The sequence below is a fragment of the Oryx dammah genome, unplaced genomic scaffold (assembly GCF_014754425.2).
Source record: "Oryx dammah isolate SB20612 unplaced genomic scaffold, SCBI_Odam_1.1 HiC_scaffold_13, whole genome shotgun sequence".
Lineage (NCBI taxonomy): Eukaryota > Metazoa > Chordata > Mammalia > Artiodactyla > Bovidae > Oryx > Oryx dammah.
The window spans coordinates 35,319,074-35,340,307 of NW_024070197.1; the positions used below are offsets into that span (position 1 = coordinate 35,319,074).

General features: G+C 39.1%; 1 protein-coding gene and 1 non-coding gene across 2 annotated transcripts in view; both read left to right on the forward strand.

The window, feature by feature from the left end:
• The window catches only part of CDH8 (cadherin 8), a 327,579-nt gene that overhangs the window by 284,636 nt on the left and 21,709 nt on the right, over positions 1–21,234 (forward strand).
• Positions 10,534–10,662, forward strand: LOC120873351. Its single transcript, XR_005723428.1, has one exon. It is a non-coding gene; the product is annotated as a small nucleolar RNA SNORA18 (small nucleolar RNA).

Genomic DNA, 21,234 nt, shown 5'->3' on the forward strand with positions numbered 1-21,234 from the left:
CTTCGTTTTTTTTTTTTTTCTTTTTTGGGCCATATAGTCTGGCATGAGGAATCTTAGTTCCCCAACTAGGGATCAAACCCATGATTCCTGCATTGGGAGCATGGAGTTTTAACCACTGGACTGCCAGGGACATCACTGGTCCCTCTTCTTAATGTACACATACTAAAAGTATTGTGTCAACTACAGGAACATCTCATTTTAAGAGGCAAGATGATGGGTATGATGAATTCACTCGGGAAACACAGGTTCAGTTCCAGGACCTATCTTAATGGTAACTCTGGACTTCAAGTTCTCTGTAGTATGTGAGTAAAATGAGACCATTACTAACTTCTTATCCATCATGGGTTGATGGATCTTCAGGGGCTTCAGCGTAACATGATAATGAAGAGCAGAGGTTTGGGGACAGAAAGTTATGGGGTTGAAACTATTAAAGCAACACCTATAAGTCATGTGCTAGGAAAAGTGCTTTTCTTTTCTAAGCCTCAATTTCAGCAACTGTAAGGTGTGAATGATAACATTTTTCTATAGTGTATGTGCTCTGTCTTTCCTACTCCCTAGTCTTAACAAAAGATCACAGAATGGTTGAAATATGCAGGAGAATATGGAGGGGAGGCAGAAACCTTTTATCCTCCTTTTAAAATGGCATGTTCAAAGTATGGTGGAGAGTAAATTAAGGTCTTTGACACACTTGCAGTGATTTCATGAGGTCAAAATGTGTTTATAATAGTACTCATGCTTTGGCCCTTTCTCTCTCCTGTTCTCACATGTGAGAGTGGAGTTTTCCAAAGGCAGCATGATGTGTGTTAGTATTGTGGCTCAATGGCTAATGAAATATGTGAACGTGTGTATTATTTGGTTGTAAAAATCAGTTGTAGGAACTTGCCTCGTGGTCCAGTGACCAAGACTCCACACTCCCAATGCAGTGGGCCTGGGTTTGATCCCTAGTCAGGTAACTAGATCCCACATGCTGCAATTGAAAGAACCTGAATGCTGCAACTAAGATCCAGCAAATACATAAATAAAAGCTTTTAAAAAATTAGTCATAACTTCTGGTTGGTAAATATTGAGAGATATAGTCAGTAACATTTTTTTTATAAATAAAAGCTTTTTGATCTCTTTAGTTATTTTTAAGTGTAAAAATAAGTGTAAAGAAGCCCTAAGACCAAATTGTTTAAGAACTGTGGCCTTAGAAAGGCATTTATTTTCTCAATTAATTTGAGATATGGTAACAGCAAAAAGTATTCCTCTATCTTAGATATCATGTTGATAAAATAGGTAGTCAAGAGCAAAATGTAGGTTGGATATTGAAAGAAATAGCACATATAACATGTTTTGTAGGATTCCTGATACAAGATAAGGAGTAAGAACTCACTAAACATTGGTCACTGTTAAGAGGAGAAGGAAAATGAAGTTAGCCCCAGTGGAAATAGATCAGCATTATAAGTGACATTTCTAGGATCTCATCAAAGAAGGTTGCCTTTTCAAAAGACAGCATTATGTCAGGACAGATAGAGACTTGCCTTCTGCTAAATCCTGGGTATTGTTACTCGTTCAGAGAGGCCGATGAGCAGGAAGAGGGAATTAAGTGCCTCACAGAGATGAAGGAGCGGGGGAGCCATCCAGGCACTTTCAGAGACTGACGCCTCAGTCTAAGGACCAAACCTAATGTGCCCTCAGGACCAGACCTGCCTCCAGAACCAAGTGGATTAACAGAGCATGAGGCCGTCAGAATTTAAACTACACATCAAACTCCCACTGCTCTCATTCCATGTGTTTTAAGCCAATTTTTTTTTAGATTATTTTATTCAGTTTTAGAAACACTGCCATAAAATGTGCTGACTGAGATGACGCTGATGATAATGATAACAATTGTAATGGCTAACAAACACAAGAAAAGATGCTCAACATCACTCATTATCAGAGAAATGCAAATCAAAACCACAGTGAGGTACCATCTCACACTGGTCAGAATGGCTGCTATCAAAAAGTCTACAAACAATAAATGCTGGAGAGGGTGTGGAGAAAAGGGAACCTTCTTATATTGTTGGTGGGAATGCAAACTAGTACAGCTACTATGGAGAACAGTGTGGAGATTCCTTAAAAACCTGGAAATAGAACTGCCATATGACCCAACAAAGGAGAAAAGCCAAGATATACCCATTTGAATACAGAGTTCCAAAGTAAGTAGAGATAAGAAAGACTTTCTCAGCAATCAATGCAAAGAAATAGAGGAAAAAGATACAATGGGAAAGACTAGAGATCTCCTCAAGAAAATTAGAGATACCAAGGGAATATTTCGTGCAAAGATGGGCTCAATAAAGGCACAAATGGTATGGAGCTGACAGAAACAGAAGATATTAAGAAGAGGTGGCAAGAATACACAGAAGAACTGTACAAAAAAGATCTTCATGACCCAGATAATCATGATGATGTGATCACTCAACTAGAGCCAGACATCCTTTAATGTGAAGTCAAGTGGGCCTTACGAGAAGCATCACTACAAACAAAGCTAGTGGAGGCGATGGAATTCCAGTTGAGCTATTTCAAGTCCTGAAAGATGATACTGTGAAAGTGTTGCACTCAATACGTCAGCCAATGTGGAAAACTCAGCAGTGGCCACAGGACTGGAAAAGGTCAGGTTTCATTCCAATCCCAAAGAAAGGCAATGCCAAAGAATGCTCAAATTCCCCACAATTGCACTCACCTCACATGCTAGTAAAGTAATGCTCAAAATCCTCCAAGCCAGGCTTCAGCAATATGTGAACCACGAAATTCCAGATGTTCAAGCTGGTTTTAGAAAAGGCAGAGGAACCAGAGATCAAATTGCCAACATCTGTTGGATCATCGAAAAAGCAAGAGAGTTCCAGAAAAACATCTATTTCTGCTTTATTAACTATGCCAAAGCCTTTGAATGTATGGATCACAATAAACTGTGGAAAATTCTGAATGAGATGGGAATACCAGACCACCTGACCTGTCTCTTGAGAAATCTATATGCAGGTCAGGAAGCAACAGTTAGAACTGGATGTGGAACAACAGACTGGATCCAACCAGGAAAAGGAGTACATCAAGGCTGTATATTGTCACCCTGCTTATTTAACTTCTATGCAGAGTACATCATGAGAAATGCTGGGCTGGAAGAAGCACAAGCTGGAATCAAGACTGCCGGGAGAAATATCAATAACCTCAGATATGCAGATGACACCACCCTTATGGCAGAAAGTGAAGAAGAACTAAGGAGCCTCTTGATGAAAGTGAAAGAGGAGAGTGAAAAAGTTGGCTTAAAGCTCAATATTCAGAAAACTAAGATCATGGCATTTGATCCAGTCACTTCATGGGAAATAAATGGGGAAACAGTGGAAACAGTGAGAGACTTTATTTTTTGGGGGGGCGGGGGGGGCTCCAAAATCACTGCAGATGGTGATTGCAGCCATGAAATTAAAAGACGCTTACTCCTTGAAAGGAAAGTTATGACCAACCTAGACAGCATACTAAAAAGCAAAGACATTACTTTGCCAACAAAGGTCCGTCTAGTCAAGGCTATGGTTTTTCCAGTAGTCATGTATAGATGTGAGAGTTGGACTATAAAGAAAGCTGAGCAGCAAAAAATTGATGCTTTTGAACTGTGATATTGGAGAAGACTCTTGAGAGTCCCTTGGACTGCAAGGAGATCCAACCAGTCCATCCTAAAGGAGATCAGTCCTGGATGTTCATTGGAAGGTCTGATGTTGAAGCTGAAACTCTACTACTTGGCCACCTGATGCAAAGAGCTGACTCATTGGAAAAGACCCTGATGCTGAGAATATTGAGGGCTGGAGGAGAAGGAAATGACAGGATGAGATGGTTGGATGGCATCACTGACTCAATGGACATGAATTTGGGTAGGCTCCGGGAGTTGGTGTTGGACAGGGAGGCCTGGCGTGCTGCAGCTCATGGGGTTGCAAAGAGTTGAGCATGACTGAGTGACTGAACTGAACTGCACTGATGACCCAGCTTTCCCACTGCTGGGTATACACACCAAGGAAACCAGAATTGAAAAAGACACATGTACCCCAGTGTTCATCGCAGCACTGTTTATAATAGCCAGGACATGGAAGCAAGCTAGATGTCCATCGACAAACAAATGGATAAGAAAGCTGTGGTACCTATACACGATGGAGTATTACTCAGCAATTAAAAAGAATACATTTGAATCAGTTCTAATGAGGTGGATGAAACTGGGGCTTATTATACAGAGTGAAGTAAGCCGGAAAGAAAAACACCAATACGGTATACTAACGCATATATGTGGAATTTAGAAAGATGGTAACGATAACCCTATATGTGAGACAGCAAAGAAGACATATAGAACAGTCTTTTGCACTTTGTGGGAGATGGTCAGGGTGGGATGATTTGAGAGAATAGCATTGAAACATGTTTATTATTATATCTGAAACTGATCACCAGTCCAGGTTGCATGCATGAGACAAGGTGCTCAGGGCTGGTGAACTGGGATGACCCAGAGGGATGGGATAAGAAGGGAGGTGGGAGGGCGGTTCAGGATGGGGAACACATGTATACCCATGGCTGATTCATGTCAATGTATGGCAAAACCCATTACAATACTGTAAAGTAATTTGCCTCCAATTAAAATAAATAAATTAGAAAAAAACTAAGTTAAAAAAATCAACAATTGTAACAATAACAATTGTTCCATCATTTCTTGAGCTTACTTTCCTCAAAGTTTGACACAGCATTTTGAATGGAGTCACCCATGTACTTTATAAAACTTCCTTATATGGTTGAGAATATTATCTTCATTGTACAAATGAGAAAATCATACAGCTATTGCGTGTCTCTAAGCTTTAAGGACTTCACAAGTGGTACTTGATGGAGCCAAGCTATAAACCTACTGCCCTAACCATTGTACCACACTATAGGGTCTTTGGTAAACATTTAGTTTTTCACTGTAATTTAATGTATTCACATTCTTGTTAAGTAGGTGTCTTCCATGGATTGGCTAATGCTTGTCTGTGCTGAAGCACTGTTCTCTTAAGGAATGTGCCGAAAGAGTGAAGTTTCCATTCCCATTAGGCTGAGAACAAAACCCTAAATCTCAGTAAACCCAGCAAGATGAATTCTATTTTGGAAAATTTAGTCATAAAACCGAAGCCCTTGACAGATAAGGATGATTTTGGCTTCCAGATTTTGTTTCCTTTCTGCTAGTAATAGGAATTGTTACCTTTCTATTTTTATACTATGTATTTTGTAAACTGATTATTTTTTGCAGCATTGAAGACTCAAAACAACTACATGAAAATAAGCCAGAGTGGGGTGTATCATCCTGCATTTCAGATGATGTAGCCCAAAGTTAAAAGCTTGAGCTGTTGTTTTCTCAAGATCATTCTGCTAGACAGTGCAAAGTCCTTCCATAACCCTAAGACTTTCCAGTTCAGTTCAGTTCAGTCGCTCAGTCGTGTCTGACTCTTTGCGACCCCATGAATCACAGCACACCAGGCCTCCCTGTCCATCGTCAACTCCCGGAGTTCACTCAGACTCATGTCCATCGAGTCCGTGATGCCATCCAGCCATCTCATGCTCTGTTGTCCCCTTTTCCTCCTGCCCCCAATCCCTCCCAGCATCAGAGTCTTTTCCAATGAGTCAACACTTTGCATGAGGTGGCCAAGTACTGGAGTTTCAGCTTTAGCATCATTCCTTCCAAAGAAATCCCAGGGCTGATCTCCTTCAGAATGGACTGGTTGGATCTCCTTGCAGTCCAAGAGACTCTCAAGAGTCTTCTCCAACACCACACTTCAAAAGCATCAATTCTTTGGTGCTCAGCCTTCTTCACAGTCCAACTCTCACATCCATACATGACCACAGGAAAAACCATAGCCTTGACTAGACAGACAGTCGGCAAAGTAATGTCTCTGCTTTTGAATATGCTGTCTAGGTTAGTCATCACTTTTATTCCAAGGAGTAAGCGTCTTTTAATTTCATGGCTGCAATCACCATCTGCAGTGATTTTGGAGCCTCCAAAAATAAAGTCTGACACTGTTTCCACTGTTTCCCCATCTATTTCCCATGAAGTGATGGGACCGGATGCCATGATCTTCGTTTTCTGAATGTTGAGCTTTAAGCCAACTTTTTCACTCTCCTCTTTCACTTTCATCAAGAGGCTATTTAGTTCCTCTTCACTTTCTGCTGTAAGGGTGGTGTCATCTGCATATCTGAGGTTATTGATATTTCTCCCGGCAATCTTGATTCCAGCTTGTGTTTCTTCCAGTCCAGCATTTCTCATGATGTACTCTGCATATAAGTTAAATAAGCAGGGTGACAATATACAGCCTTGACACACTCCTTTTCCTATTTGGAACCAGTCTGTTGTTCCATGTTCAGTTCTAACTGTTGCTTCCTGACCTGCATACAGATTTCTCAAGCGTCAGGTCAGGTGGTCTGGTATTCCCATCTCGTTCAGAATTTTCCACAGTTTATTGTGATCCACACAGTCAAAGGCTTTGGCATAGTCAATAAAGCAGAAATAGATGTTTTTCTGGAACTCTCTTGCTTTTACCATGATCCAGCAGATGTTGGCAATTTGATCTCTGGTTCCTCTGGCTTTTCGAAAACCAGCTTGAACATCAGGAAGTTCATGGTTCACATCTTGCTGAAGCCTGGCTTGGAGAATTTTGAGCATTACTTTACTAGTGCGTGAGATGAGTGCAATTTTTCGGTAGTCTGAGCATTCTTTGGCATTGCCTTTCTTTGGGATTGGAATGAAACCTGAACTTTTCCAGCCCTGTGGCCACTGCTGAGTTTTCCAAATTTGCTGGGATATTAAGTGCAGCACTTTCACAGCATCATCTTTCAGGATTTGAAACAGCTCCACTGGAATTCCATCACCTCCACTAGCTTTGTTCATAGTGATGCTTTCTAAGGCCCACTTGACTTCACAGTCCAGGATGTCTGGCTGTAGATGAGTGATCTCACCATCATGATTATCCGGGTCGTGAAGATCTTTTTTGTACAGTTCTTCTGTGTATTCTTGCCACCTCTTCTTAATATCTTCTGCTTCTGTTAGGTCCATACCATTTCTGTCCTTTATCGAGCCCATCTTTGCATGAAATGTTCCCTTGGTACCTCTAATTTTCTTGAAGAGATCTCTAGTCTTTCCCATTCTGTTGTTTTCCTCTATTTCTTTGCATTGATCTCTGAAGAAGGCTTTCTTATCTCTTCTTGCTATTCTTTGGAACTCTGCATTCAGATGCTTATATCTTTTTTTTTCTCCTTTGCTTTTTGCTTCTCTTCTTTTCACAGCTATTTGTAAGGCCTCTCCAAACAGCCATTTTGCTTTTTTGCATTTCTTTTCCATGGGGATGGTCTTGATCCTTGTCTCCTGTACAATGTCACGAACCTCATTCCATAGTTTATCAGGCACTCTATCTATCAGATCTAGGCCCTTAAATCTATTTCTCACTTCCACTGTATAATCATAAGGGATTTGATTTAGGTCATACCTGAATGGTCTACCGGTTTTCCCTACTTTCTTCAATTTAAGTCTGAATTTGGCAATAAGGTGTTCATGATCTGAGCCACAGTCAGCTCCTGGTCTTGTTTTTGCTGACTGTATAGAGCTTCTCCATCTTTGGCTGCAAAGAATATAATCAATCTGATTTTGGTGTGGACCATCTGGTGATGTCCATGTGTAGAGTCTTCTCTTGTGTTGTTGGAAGAGGGTGTTTCCTATAACCAGTGCATTTTCTTGGCAAATCTCTATTAGTCTTTGCCCTGCTTCATTCTGCATTCCAAGGCCAAATTTGCCTGTTACTCCGGGTGTTCCTTGACTTCCTACTTTTGCATTCCAGTCCCCTATAATGAAAAGAACATCTTTTTTGGGTGTTATTTCTAAAAGGTCTTGTAGGTCTTCATAGAACCGTTCAACTTCAGCTTCTTCGGCATTACTGGTTGGGGCATAGACTTGGATTACGGTGATATTGAATGGTTTGCCTTTGAAACGAACAGAGGTCATTCTGTCGTTTTTGAGATTGCATCCAGGTACTGCATTTCGGACTCTTTTGTTGACCATAATGGCTATTTCATTTCTTCTGAGGGATTCCTGCCCACAGTAGTAGATATAATGTTCATCTGAGTTAAATTCACCCATTTCAGTCCATTTTAGTTCGCTGATTCCTAGAATGTCGACGTTTACTCTTGCCATCTCTTGTTTGACCACTTCCAATTTGCCTTGATTCATGGACCTGACATTCCAGGTTCCTATGCAATATTGCTCTTTACAGCATCGGACTTGTTTTCTATCACCAGTCACATCCACAGCTGGGTATTGTTTTTGCCCTGGCTCCATCCCTTCATTCTTTCTGGAGTTATTTTCCACGAATTTGTAATTAGCATGTGCTTTACTAATATTCATTTTGCTATAACAGATAAACACCAGATCGATTCTGGTAATACAATCTATGACGATGGTAACAATAATAGTACCTATTGGTTACTCTGTGTATTACCATTAATTGAATTTTTTTTAATTGGAGTATAATTGGTTTACAATGTTGTCTTAGTTTCTGCTGTACAACAACGTGAGTCATTCATATGTATACATATGTCCCTTCCCTCCCTCTCCCCCCACATCACACTCTTCTCGGTCATCACAGGGCACCAAGGTGAGTCTATGTGCTATCAGTTTTATGGAGTAGCTATTTTACCTAGGAACTGTATGAACAGAGTTGAACCCCCTTTCAAATCAGGCAGCAGTCATCTTGGTAAACACCCTTCAAGGGAGCAAGATGCCTGCTGCGTTGCTCCTTATGGAGAAGCGCGCATCTCTCATCCGTCTGCAGATCATCTTCTCCAAAGCGCATAAATGTATCCCTAGAGCTGTGTATGCTTGGGGCTCAAAAGTCTGATCTTGTATTTAAAATGCTAGGATAATGTTGGCCTGATGCTCCTTTTCATACCGTAAGTAACTTGCAGAGAGAAAAGACGATTGACTTTCTTTAGTACAATGAATATTGAGATAATAAAATGTTAAATAAATAGGTTACATTATCTCTATTTTATAAGATTGATATATCTATAGGGGCAATTTTCCTCTAGGTCACTGAACAAGCACTTTCTGGAAATCAAATGTCCACCACATCTGTCTTGCTACATCAATAGACTATATCCAAGTTAACAGCACATGGACTACTTGCAAATATCTAGATTGATTCTAGATATATTCTGGATGTAGAATCTCTCTCCTCTCTCTCTCTGTCTAACTCCTTTCTCTCCTCCCATGGAATCAGCCTTGGGTTTCTCAAAGGAAGGCATCTAATTTAAAAAGTTTGTATCCATCTATTGCTGAAGTACTGGGTACAGCTAGATGTGAATTTCAGACCTTGTTATATATTTAAAAACAATAAACTTACTTCCGTTCTTATCATAGTTAAAGCCTAGAAGGCAGAAAACAGTAGAACTTTCCTGCATTAATGTGAGAGCATTTTTAAACAATTGCATACCTATAACAACTGATGCCCAAACATCTGGCAGCAGAAATGAAAATTAAATCAACTGACATTTACACATACACTGCTGAGCAACAGATGGGGGGGAAAGGCTGGATGACTGTCTCAACTAATTTTGATAAATTCCAGGAGAAATAAACCCTAATTGTCCATTTATTAGGTCTTCCGAATCATGGGTCTAATGACAATAATCTTATCTGAAGTTTGGGTGCCAATTGAAGTGTCAGACTGTATCATTTGAAGTTTATACCTTTCTTGGTTCCCTAATTCTTGGACAGCTTCATTCCTTTTTCCTGAAAAATTTGCTTTGTTTCTCACATCTATTTGAGATTTAGGCATTCAATTTAAGCACTTGATTTAAACAATAACCTCTTTAAAAATCACATTATTCCTGCATTCTTATATCTGCATTACTCACCAAGGTGGGGAGGGACATATTTCTGCTGGAAATTTTATTTGAAGAATCCAATGATGATTTTCTCTTAATTTATCTGGCTTATAGCTCTTTACATGTATTTCATTAATCTTTGCAACATTTCTGTGAGGTATGTAAAGGGCAAGTATTATTAGACCCATTTTTCAAGTGTAGAAAAAAGATAAACTGAGATAGAAAATCATTTTCCTAGGACAGCAATAAGAGCCTTGACCAAACCACCTCATGTTTGTAGTTGCAGTGTTGCTTTGAAAACTTGATAGATTTACCTGGAAATTATTTCTTAAACTTGTAAGATGAGTTATTAGTGTGTATGTATATATATCTATATCTATAGTTATATTCTGAGGGTAAGAGGAAAGGGAATTGTTTTTACCCATTAAAGTCAGCGTTGGAGGGACTTTCCTGGTGGTACAGTTTTTAGGAACCCTCCATGAAATGCAAGGGATGCAGGTTCGATCCTGCATGCTTCAGGGCAACTGAGCCCTGTTTGACACAAATTGAGTCTGTGAACCACATGAAAGATCCCGTGGGATGCAATAAGATCCGACACAGCCTAATTAATGAATAAATAAATACTTTAAAAAAAGAAGCATTGGAGTTGAGGTCTATCCTGAGGGCTTTTTCTATAGACCTATATCATTAGAAACACCTCACAAAGTAAAGTGTTTGTTTCCTCTACTCGCAGAACTATGTGTTAAATCTGTGAGAAAGAACTACAAGACAGAGCTGCTAAATAAACTATGAAAAACCTAACAATGCCTTTATCTTAGGCATTGGCATATCCCAACAGTCTGTACTATTCTAGGCTTTGATAGTTTAGGAGTGAATACCATTTGGACTTAATGCATGTTAGAGGGTGTCTAAAGTTCAGAACCAGGGAGATCCATCTCCACTGACCCTAAATATGGCCCTAAAGTACATGGCTTGAGGACATTGCATCCCCAAGACTACAGGGTCGGGGGGGCGGTTTGAAGTGTGTCCATAGTGCATTGGAAATCAAAGAAGTCTGACTAAAAGAACTGTGGATAACTTGACTTGATAACAGTAGGTTGAGCAAAAGTTCTTTTTTAGAAAGGCTATCTGGAAGATATGACTCAAACATTGGAGTAAATAAGGTGAGTGACAGTGGAATGAATCAAGACGTGAAATCCCTTAAAAATTCATTGACTTTAAATAATTTTGCCTATGTTACACATAATTTTTTTAAAACCCTTTATGCATTTTATAAAAAATAAAGCCTTGGAGAACTGAGAACTAATGTAGATTAGTCAGTCTCTTGGTCTATGTCATGCTACCCATTACCTTCACCCTAAATGTGTCAGTTTGGAGAAGGCAATGGCACCCCACTCCAGTACTCTTGAAAATCCCAGGGATGGAGGAGCCTAGTGGGCTGCCGTCTATGGGGTCACACAGAGTCGGACATGACTGAAGCGACTTAGCAGCAGCAGCAGCAAATGTGTCAGTTTGCTCTATTTTTCCTCTCAAAATCTCATGACACATGAAGACAGAGAATCTTTGGTATACTTTGTTCAGTGCTGAGACAAAATGAAATGTACAGCAACATTAATCTGACAGTTTATGGACACGTATAATGGTTATTATGCTGCGTCACTAATTGGATGTGAATGGTTAGCGATTCATGTAGATGGTAGTAATTAGTCTTACTTTTCCAAAGATAAACTGAGCACATTTGGAGCCATCTGTGGGGAAATACAGGGAAAATGTAGAAGTTGGGTAGCACTCTGGTCTGAATCTAAAATCCATCCTTTCTTTCGATGGACAGCTTATGGTCTCGTTTCAGGGCTCCTTCCCACTTCTGTCATCAAAGAATGAGTTCTGGGCAGACAGCTCTTTGTTTGAATTCTGGGGGCCCATGTGGGTTGTGTTTATGGGAAAGTGCCCCCCATGCCCTAATGTTTCTGAGCTTCAGTTTCCTTTGTGAACCGTGAATGATAATATTCACTTTGATTGTAGAGAAGGCACCTACTTAGCAGCTAGCATCATGCCTGGCACATTGAAATTGACAGCTAGTTATATTAGAGGTATTCATTCATTTGATTATTACAGTGTATTGTTCAACCTAAATTATTTATCTTTGAATTTCCAGGGGCTAGCCAAAGCTAGAATATGATGCTCAAAAATAATACTTACCATTATTAATGAGAGTCTACTTTGCTCCATTAGCTATTTGTTTTATTGTTACAGATATAACTTTATTTATCATCTCACTTCTGAGGATTCTACAAAATATACAGAATCCTAATCTATTCTTTAACAGCTTTGAAGCATTTTCTAGCTATGCCTCCCTACTTATTTAGCAAAAAGGATTAAAAAAAACTACCCCTCCGTCTGAAATCCCTAAACCACCTACTAATGTGGAATTTTACTATTTTATGGAAGTTAAATCCTAGACATAAAAACGGTAAATGATTTTCTATGCTGTCAGTTGTGCATTCAGATAACATTTGGTTCTTTCAGCAACTTCCACAGAATTGAAGTTTAGAAGATAAATAGGCAGAAAATCCAGTCAGGGACAATCAGAGATTTCCCTTTCAACTCTAGCTCCCCATCGTATTATTTTACAGCTAATGTGTACTCGATCAACTAGGAGTGTGTGCCTTGCGATGCACATAGAAGGATCGACGCGGGCATGGCCGGAGGGGTGGAGGGGGTGGCTGTGGGGAGGAGGAGAACAAGGGAAGTCTGCAGTCTTGAAACCGGAACATCCTGGGTGGTGTGTCCAAGGTTCCTGTGATGAGCTTAGCGTCTGGAGAGTAATATGGTCAAAGCTGCCTGAGGGAATAATAGTATCTATTCTGACCCTGGTATGAGTGTCTGCAGTTCAGACACTCCCTGTTGTAAATAGCTGGAAACCAGACTTGGCCCACAGGAGCTGGACTAATAGATGAAGAAAGACTGGACAAGTGAGCATCGTGCTTATGAGCGTAGGGTCTGGAGGGATCCAGACCAGAAAGATCTTTCCTGTTTCCCTTTACTATGTAAATTCAAATCTTAGGTGTGCTGTTTATAGGATGTGTGATCTGGGGCAACGTGTGCAATATCCCTGACTCAGCAGAAAGTGGGCGCCCAAATGTCCTCACTCTCACTAGAAATTGTATTTTCATGGGATGTACATACTTGTTCAACAAAAGGACTAAGGCACCACTTCTTTAGCTTTTGTATGCCTTTGAGTTAACTGGAGATCCTGTAAAAATGCAGATTTGGATTCTCTTAAGTCTAAAGCACAGATTCTGCATTTCTAATATGCTGGCAGATGATTTTGATGATACTGGTTAGTGGAGTAAATGTAAATAGCAAGATTTTAGTTAGTATCTGCTTAATAGGTATCACAAAACAAAATTCTAGTTCAGTGTTTCTCAGATTTCAGTATGTATCCCATCCAACTGGAGGGCTTACTGAAGCACAGATTACTTGGCCCCACCCTCAGGGTTTCTGCATCTTGGGGTCTGAATTAGTGCCTGGGACTCTGCATATGTAACAAGTTTCCAAGTGATGATCATACTGCAGTGTGGACCGTAAATTGAAAAGCATCAACCTGGACTAGCTCCTCCCTTATTGCAAAACTTCTGTTAACAGTTTGGAAAGCCATATTTGGTTTTTCAGCTTTAGGTAGATGATGATCATCAGGAAGTTGTTATTTACTTATTTAATCTATTAATTTATCATATATAATATAATTATATATTTTCATGCAATTGTAAAAAATGTATATGTGGAAAGTTCCTGTGCACCCTTTGTACAGCCTCTTCTAATGGTAACATCTTGTAAAACTGTAGTAAATCACAATCAGGATACCGACATCCATACAATCTATCCAGATGAATTCAGATAGCCCCAGTTTTACTTGTCGTCTGTGTGTGAGTGAGTGAGAGAGAGAGGTTAGCTCTGTGCAATTCTAGCACATGTGTCATTTCTTGCGTAATCATCACAGCTAACATGAGCTAATGCATCTCTCTCACCATAAGAATCTCTCTTGTATCCTTTTATTCTTTTACTCAAAACTAGAACATTTTTTAAAAACACCCCTTCATGATGAACCCTTCTTGACCCTGGGAATAGAAAATAGAAAAGAGAAAAACTGCTGTGGTTGATACTCTTAAGATTTTTATTAATAACAGAGAGGATCCGGGAGACTGTCCTGTCCTTAAAATCTTCACAGAGACTTTTCTCTCTGAAAGTTCCCATGAGGAACTTCAGATCATTCTGAGATATTACTAACAAAGGGTTCTGTTGTCCCAATCTGTATTTGATCTGTGGGCTGATGTGTTTCTTAATTTGAGTATTGTTTTTATCTGGAGACGCTGCTAATGAAAGAGTTTTATTTTCACACCTGACCAGTCTTGATGGAAAATTTACTTCTTCAGCTAATTTCTCTTCATTCACATTTTATTTAGTCAACAAGAAGAAGTGATGTGGCATCTTAAAAATTCTGCCTCTCCCTGGAAGCTCTTAATTGGATCATCAAATTCAGTAGATATGAATATACGTTTCTTTTTCTTCTGCAGGTGACATGGTCCAAAGTTTAGCCACTACATAGAAGGGTCTCCTTTCTTCCAACTTCCCGTAAAACTTTCCCTATTTTCATTACTCTAAGACTTTGTCAACAGCCCCCTCACATCCTTTAGCCTTTAGACACTCTCCCTGGGGCCCTTCAGGCTTTCACCAAGTCTCCCCAATTTATCTAGTTGCTGTCTGCAACCTGGTCCTAAAACCAGTGCCACAAGTTTTAAGTTTTCATTACAGTAGCACCTTATATCCAAACACTAAAATCTGTTCTAATTATCTACTATTACAAAACAAACTACTCCCGAATTTAATGGCATAAAGAAAGCAACAATGAATATTTTACTCACAAACCTGAAATGTGAGCAGTCCTTGTCAGGGTCAGCTTGTCTGTGCAGAATATAATCCCAGCTAGATAACCTGAACGTGGCTGACCATCCAATTCTAAGACAGTTTACTCATATGGAGGCCACATTGGTTGGTAACTGGCTAACAGGCAGCTTGGGTTCTTTATTGACTAGTGTCTGTGTTTCCCAACAAAGACGGCGAGTGGAAGCTGCTAGCTCTGTAAACTTAAGTCTAGAAATTTCTGCAGTGTCACTTTTTTAATATATACTATTGACTAGTAATAGAACACAGAACATAAACCTCCACCTTGCAATGAGATGCATGTCAACAATTTTGGGGCCGTGGTTTAAAATTACCATACTGACTTGGTTAATTACCACACAAACTAATACTTTTGGTTCCTACAAAAGTAGTATGCTACAAAAGGCAGTTAAAATAGTCTGAAACTACTTAAAGTCTTAAATAACACTATTAATACCATTGAAATATTTAATATTAAATACTTCCTAAGTACTCTTAGAGTTGCTTAAGCCCTAAAACTTTAGAGATTATTAAAAGCTGAGAATGTCCATGTAGCTTCCCTGCTACTTCATAAAACCTGTTAGCTATGTTGGTTGTGGAGCTTCATCTTTGGATTAAATGAAGTCCTTGTTTTAAGACACATCTTTGTAATCTAGCCAGCTATGTGGCTTTGGGGTTGTTTCTTGTATCCACAAAGCCTTTCAAAAATTTTCTTTAAGCAAATAATATTAATAATATGTCTCTTCCAAGGAAACTATTCTTCCCTGTGGCTCAGCTGATAACCTGCAATACAGGAGACCTGGGTTCGATCCCTGGGTTGGGAAGATCCCCTGGAGAAGGGAAAGGCTACCCACTCCAGTATTCTGGCCTGGAGAATTCCATGGACTGTATAGTCCATGGGGTCGCAAAGAGTCAGACACGACTGAGTGACTTTCACTTTCACTTTTCCAAGGAAACTATAAGGATTTTATATTTGAACAGAACTCAGTTTGAGACTCTACACTGAAATCCAGAAATGTTAGGAGTTCTGAGTTTATCTCATAAGTAGTATCAAGGCCTTTTAAAAAATAAAACAGTTTAAATGAGGAATTACTTCTTTAGAATACTGCTATTATATATATATATGTATGGCTGAGTCCCTTTACTGTTCATCTGAAACTATCACAACGTTTTTAACTGGCACCCAATAAATAATATTTTTTAATTAAATAAAATTTAAAAAAAAAAGCTTCCGGGGGACTTCCCTGGCCTTCCAGTGGTTAAGACTCTGCCTTCCAATGCAGGGGGTACAGGTTTAGTCCTGATCAGGAACCAAGATCCCACATGATTCAGGTGTGGTCAAAAATTCAATAAATAAAATTTTGAAAGCTAAAAAGAAAAAGAAAAGAAATGCCAATTATCAATAACAATGGGTGGCTATAATATTTTGGACCTCCCTGATGGTACAAACCCAGTGTATTAAAAAGCAGAGACATCACTTCACCAACAAAGGTCCATCTAGTCAAAGCTATGGTTTTTCCAGTAGTCATGGATATGAGGGTTGGACTGTAAAGAAAGCTGAGCATCGAAGAATGGATGCTTTTGAACTGTGGTGTTGGAGAAGACTCTTGAGAGTCCCTTGGACTGCAAGGAGATCAAACCCGTCAATCCTAAAGGAAATCAACCCTGAACATTAATTGAAAGGACTGGTGCTGAAGCTGAAGCTCCAATACTTGAGCCATCTGATGCGGATAGCTCACTCATTAGAAAAGACCCTGATGCTAGAAATATTGAGGGTGAGAAGAGAGGGGTGCTGAGCCACTGCCCTGCTGAGCCAGTGCTCTAGAGCTCATGCTCTGCAACAGGAGAAGCCACCGCAATGGTCTGCACACCACAACTGCAGAGAAGGCCCTGCTCACCACAGCTGGAGAAAGCCCACACCCAGAAACAAAGACCCAGCTCAAATAAATAAATAATCTAAGTAAAGTAATGTATGGCTATGGTTTTCAACTTGAGAAAACTGTCTCAGGATAAAAGGATACAAAAACTATATTACCCCCAAACTACATAATTGTCTTATAACTACAGTCTTGTCAAAACCCTTGTTACTCATCACTTCTTCCCTCGCAATGTGCATGTGATTCTACCTCTGGACCTTTTCTCATTACATTTTTTCTTTCCTGAACACCCTGTCATTTCCCTACATTTCCAGCTACTACTTTTCTTTCAAGGTTCGGATCAAATGTTACCTTCTTTTGGAAAGTATACATTTTCCTGCAACTACATGGGAGTTCAGAGAAGGCCGTGATGATCTAAGTTATAATTATAGTTATTTGTGCATGTGCCTTCTATTCCCTCCCAGACTAATGTCCTCAAGGGCAGAGACTACATTTTACACTTTTCTATAAACCTCATAGCTTACAGCATACTTTGTATGTACAGATACTTTGTATAAGTATCGCATCCTGATTGGCAAATCTTCATTCAATGAGCAAATAATCGTAATGGCTACTTTTTGAATATAATTACAGGGTTTTTAAGCACATGCTTATAATATGCTAAGTACGTTAGAAAGGTAAAAATAATCTAACCTCCCAAAATATGGAGGGAAAAAGGGGCACAAAATTCTCACAAATATTTTGAGGTGGGAATATATCAGAAGAGAGATTTCCTAAGGAAATATCCTCTAAGAATACAGCAATTGGTTGTACATTTTAAAGTTAATAACCCAAGCCTGATCCAGCAATCCCACTGCTGGGCATACACACCGAGGAAACCAGAATTGAAAGAGACACGTGTACCCCAGTGTTCATCGCAGCACTGTTTATAATAGACAGGACATGGAAGCAACCTAGATGTCCATCAGCAGATGAATGGATTAGAAAGCTGTGGTACCTATACACAATGGAGTATTACTCAGCCATTAAAAAGAATGCATTTGAATCAGTTCTAATGAGGTGGATGAAACTGGGGCCTATTATACAGAGTGAAGTAAGCCAGAAAGAAAAATAACAGTACAGTATACTAACGTATATATATGGAATTCAGAAAGATGGTAACGATAACCCTGTATGCGAGACAGCAAAAGAGACACAGATGTATAGAACAGTCTTTTGGGTTCTGCGGGAGAGGGCAAGGGTGAGGTGATTTGGGAGAATGGCATTAAAACATGTATATTTTCATATATAAAATGAATCACTAGCCCAGGTTCAATGCGTGATACAGGATGCTTGGGGCTGGAGCACTGGGATGACCCAGAGGGATGGGATGGGGAGGGAGGTGGGAGGGGCGTTCAGGATGGGGAACACATGTACACCTGTGGCAGATTCATGTTAACGTATGGCATAACAATTACAATATTGTAAAGTAATTAGCCTCCAATTAAAATAAGTAAATTTATATTTTTAAAAAACCTAAAGGAAGTTTGTCTTTAAGTTGTCTCAGTCTCAGTTATCAAGAAAATGATTTTGCTTGATTCTTTCTGCAGTCTGTCAAGTCGATCACCACTATGTGCAAGTCAATCACTAGCCCTAAGAAAATAACTTTGCTTGCTAACCGCCTAGAAATCTGTGATTGGATACTTCTAGGCAGTCACCCCGCTCTCCCTTTAGAATCTTTGCAACAGCTGTTTCCTCTGCCTAGAGTCTGCATCCTCCTGCTGTGGTCATGAGTAACTCAAATAAGCCTGACCCTTACCACCACCAGTGCCATATCTTCCAAAGTCTGCTTTGTTTTTATTAGCATTTAATCCTTTCTTACATGCTATATAATTTAGTTACTATTGTGTATACTGTTCATGAATCCTTCTCCGTGGATAGAATGTAAATTGATACCACCTCAACAGCTATGGAGTATCTGATAATCATTAAGTCTTCAATAAATATTTACTGAATGAATGATTGATTGAATAAATGAATGGAGGGACAACATGTAGACGAGTACTAGACTGTTAACATTTATCTTGGCTTAAAGAGCATTGGCTAATACCTAATTCCACTGGATAATTAACTGGTAGTATAACAACATGCTTAATTTCCATAGACATCTTCAAATATTTGAACTGGAAAGTTCACCACAACTCAGTGCAATACAATTACCTTTTTGTTTTTATAAAGTGTAATGTGAAGCATGGAGAGAGGAAATATGTTTCCTGCTGTATGCAAACAATTAAACAACGTTATTAAGGGTCCTAGGCTGACCCTGCATTCTAGTCTAGAGTTCTTATCACCACACTCTTAACGCAACTGCCCTCTAAACCAACTTTTTACTCTTCTTATTCACTATGTTAATTCAGTGTGCCCATTTGGACCCTGTACTATATTGAGATGGTTAAAACATGATTGGACATTCTTTTACCTCAGAGATACAAGTATCATGTTTCCTTTAAGCCAGTGTTTTTTTAATCCCTCACACTGGTTTTTTTGTTTGTTTGTTTTTAATGGAGAGAAGGCGTAGTGTATTCATGGCAAATTATTTCACTCCAGATACACTTCTAGAGGAAAATCCTCTCTGCTAGTATATGGCTTTGTAACTCTATTTCTGTAGTGTCTATATCTATCAAGCTAATATTTAAGGCAAATATCGTATAACTGTAAGAGATTTGGATGTGCTTTGGAATGAGGCATTCATTAATTCCAAACCCTGTATCATATCAGTGTCTTTTAATTGTTTGACTCAAGGATGTGAGATAGTTTATACCTTTGTTTTGTCATCTGTATAATGGATACTAAAACTAACTGGATAATAAACACTAAGCTGAACATATATCATTATTAGCTTCCTTTTTTTCACATCCCTACTTTTGACTTCATTTTCTATATTACTCTGAGACTATATTCTTTGTTATTCATATGATGAAATGATTTGTTTTAATTGTCTTAATACATTAGGCAATTAATTCTTTTTAGTCTTGAGCAAATTCCAACACTATCCTGAGACAAAATCATAATGAAGGTTTATGTGCAAGAAATTAAAAGTTATAGAATCTTTTTATTCTCACATAGTTATGAAAAATCACCTGGATAGGCAATACTTGAAATAATAAAACTCTGAATTGCTCTTGTGCACTCAATTAGAAGTAAATATGGATCTTTGGATGAGAAACTACAGAGTGGAACTCATTAGCAGAGTTTTTGTTTGTTTGTTTGTTTCAGTAGAAAATTCTGGGAGCAATATCATCACCAGTCAAATAGTAAGACGTTAGAGGGGGGAAATTCTCAAATTCTGTATAAACAAATCAGAGTCAACTTGCATACAGGAAAGACAGCAATTTGTAGTGGTGTGAATGCATGACCTGTAATTTCAATGGAGCAACCAGATGAGTTGGAAAATTATTAGAAAAATTCCTAATATAGTTTCACTGAGTCAACTCTGGAGATAACTTTTACTAAATAAATTCAAAATAAATAGCTAACATAAATAAGTTAACATGAGTTGGAATAAAAATGCAATGTTTGCTTTGATTTAAAGATTAGAGCAGATATTAAACCTACCCCCTATCCACCATCTGGTACTCTGCTTGCCTTTCCCACAGCCTCATTCTATGATCATATGCTTGCTGTGGTCAGAAACTCACTACCTTGGGGGACTGATGGGTTTTTCTTTTGAGCAGCTGTGTTGGAAAGCACTTTAATCTTAGAGTGAGCCAAAATGTGCCTCAAGGTATAAACAAGTCTTAGTTGCTTCCCCTTTAGCCTAGACTATGAAGTGTCTTGAAAAAATTGTTTATATGACATGGTTTCAGTTCCTGGAAAAATGGCTGAGGAGAAAAATGCACTTGTAGAATTAGGCATGGAGGTGACAAGACCTCAGAGGAATTTGAGTCAGTAAGGCGGTAATTAGAAAGTTAGGAGCAAATTACAACACAGGCCAAAAACATGGCCTGACCTAAAATTTTGCAATTTGCTTAGTATTTTCGACTGAGCAACTTTCTTTTGGCCTTCCCTGGTAGCTCAGCTAGTAAAGAATCCGTCTGCAATGCAGGAGACCTGGGTTCAATCCCTGGGTTGGGAAGATCCTTTGGAGAAGGGAATGGCTACCCACTCCAGTATTCTGGCCTGGAGAATTCCATGGACTGTTTAGTCCATGGGGTTGCAAAGAGTCAGACACAACTGAGTAGTTTTCACTTTCATATATAATTTCATTCAGTCCTCTCAGTAACCCTCAGATAGGTATTATCTTGACTTTAGGTTGACTTCTTATGTACCAGTTATCGTTCTATATGCTGAATACAACAGTGAACCAAAAAGTACTATCCAGGTAGAATAAGAGCTTGCCAAATGAGAATACCCGCTTACTAGTTGGCTTAACCCTGATGCTGGGAAAAATTGAAGGCAGGAGGAGAAGGGGATGACAGAGGCTGAGATGGTTGGATGTCATCACCAACTCAATGGACATGAGTCTGAGCAAACTCTGGGAAATGGTGAT